The following is a 2,500-nucleotide window of genomic DNA, read 5'->3' on the forward strand; positions in this document are numbered from 1 at the left end:
CCTGCAGCCATCGTTTTACGCCTTAGCAGTTCCCGGCTAAGATGGACCACAAGATCATCCAAGGGATTCTTCCTGCCTTCCTCTGCCAACCTGTCAGCTAAGTCATTCGCCTCAATACCAACATGGCTTGGAATCCAGTTGATGGCAATGCGTCTACCCTGATCCAGGATTCTCTGAGCAATGGTGTAAATCGTGGTCAGAAGATAAACGTTATCAAGGGGCATGGTTTGTTGCAGGCTGTCAATGGCGGCTCTAGAAACTGTATGTATGACAACATGCCTGTCTGTCTGGGCTGCATGGACTTGGGCTCCCATAAGTGACTGCTTCTGCCTGGAGCGAGGAGGCATTGTCAAATACCTGCATAGCTCTCAACATACCCATTGCTGCAAAACCGGTGCCTGCAGTGTGGGTGATTGGGTCTACAGAACCATCCGTGAAATAAGTTTTACTACCCCGATGGAGTAATTGCTCCACCTCATCCCTTAACAGAGGCGGTGAGTACTGTGTCTTTCTCCTTGACAGGCTCATGACAGAAAACTCTATCAAGGATCGTGCCCATGGTGGGGCTGTGACGTAGTCAAGGTGGGGGAGGTCCATGCCCTTAACCAGTAGTGTCTCCTTGAGCTCAAAGCGTATCAACAACCTGGCTGTGTAATACAGCCAGGTGTTGTTAGCAAAGAATTCGTGGTTCTGTGCAAGCCGACGTTGCACTTTCTGTCTTAGCTGTGAGCCCGGTGGGGATTGTAAAACTTTGGTAAAGAACTGCACCATCTGATCGATCTGAGTGTCCAGGGGGAAAAGAATGGCCTCCAAGAGGAGGTTGGTAACCTTAGTCCACCTAAGGGACACCCAGAATGATCCTGGCGGTCTCGTTTTGCATGATGTCAAGCATTTTCATGAGTCCAGGCTTGACCGTCATCAGGGCGATGGAGGCATAGTCCACAATGGGACGGATAGCGTGTACATAGAAGGATCTTAGTACATGACATAGCTCAAGGCAAATCTTGCCTTGGTTCGGTCTAGGAGGTATTTTTATCTCAGAGCGGAAGGTGAGGTTCTCGTCAACCCATACCCCTAATTACTGGAAGACGTGAACCCACTCTAGTTCTAACTCTTGGACTCGCAGTCATCATGCTCCAGTGCCATTGCCTTCGATTTGGCTTCTGATATCTTAAGCCCGACTCTGCGGCATTAATCAGACATTAGGTCCAGACAACGCTGGGCCTTTCTAGTTAGGTGCTCATTTCATCTCCCAGCAGAGATAATTGCAAGATCATCTGCATATGAAATGATCTTGCACCCTGCTGGAGTGGAATATTGAGGATGCTTAACATGAGGGTATTAAACAGAACCAGGCTAAGGACCCCCACCCCCTTGTGGAGTGCCATTCTAGGCAAATGCCTTGAAAGGTGACCTTGGAACTTCATCTGGCAATTCTGTTAAAAAAAAAAAAAAAAAAAGAATATTCACCAATCCAGCCAAACAGTCTGCCTTTGATTCCCTTGCGGACCAGAATCTCCTGAATAGCGAGTGGGATTGCCAGTTCAAAAACCTTCTCCAGGTCCAGGAAGACAATGGCAGAGCTGGTGTTGCTGACAGTGCTCAGTAAGGTGGCCATGCTGTGAGCAGTGCTCTTACCCCTTGTGAACCCATGTAGGTGTTCATATGGAGGTCCCAACTTCCATTGGAGTCGGTTCAGTACCATTCTCTCTGCTGGCTTTCCTAGACAGTTAATCGAGGAAGTCTCCCAGGACTTGTTGATGAGATGCAAGAATGCAAGCTCACCTTCATGTCCTAGGTGGGAAATGATAGGGTAGGAGATCCCATCACAACCCGGGGCTGACCGGAAACTGGTCTTATACGTCCACCATAATTCTTTCAGAGAGAACATGGCATCTGCGTCATCAGGCTCGACCGCTTTTTCTCTGATATGGGCATGCCTACCTGGAAGCAGTTCTTCTTGGCATGCCCTCAACTCTGCTACTTGCATACTCAGCAGCACAAAGGGATGATATCCCGAAAAGTGTACAGATTTCCCTGTTAGGGTCTCGTGGAGCATAACATCGTCAATGTTCCGAGATCGCACGATCGCGTGGAGAAGGGCATTCCTTGAAGAAAAGCTGTTGATATTCCACTGCAGTATGCATAGATTAGAAGCCATTGTGCTAATCTGAGTCCATTAAGTCTGTCTCGTCAACGACGTCGACATAATCGGTCTCAGTGTCTGACGCCTCAGTGTGGGTAACGTCAGACATTTCGGAGTCTGACAACTCCTTGATGAGTTCCTCTGAGCATGATTTCCTCACTCGACTCGTCACTGTCGTCAGGACAGGTCGAACCATTAGTAGGGCTGTGTCTCCTGGGAGGTGGAGAACCCCTAGTCGCCTTGACCATCATTCTGGATGGTTGTGGCTTCCTCACTCTTTGGGGTTTGGGTGCAGGTTCACTGGTCCTCCCTAATGCTGTCGCAACTGCTGTGACGACTGTCGTCAGCAGGAAC

The 2,500-nt window shown here is 49.1% G+C and overlaps 1 protein-coding gene and 1 pseudogene across 1 annotated transcript in view; one reads left to right on the forward strand and one right to left on the reverse strand.

The window, feature by feature from the left end:
* The window catches only part of LOC122251834 (protein turtle-like), a 284,122-nt gene that overhangs the window by 243,959 nt on the left and 37,663 nt on the right, over positions 1-2,500 (forward strand). The window lies entirely within an intron of this gene.
* LOC147470468 (uncharacterized) overlaps positions 839-2,500 on the reverse strand; it is a 2,521-nt pseudogene continuing 859 nt past the window's right edge.

This window comes from Penaeus japonicus, unplaced genomic scaffold (genome assembly GCF_977035675.1).
Source record: "Penaeus japonicus unplaced genomic scaffold, GWHDUDI00000001_assembly GWHDUDI00000014, whole genome shotgun sequence".
Classification (NCBI taxonomy): domain Eukaryota; kingdom Metazoa; phylum Arthropoda; class Malacostraca; order Decapoda; family Penaeidae; genus Penaeus; species Penaeus japonicus.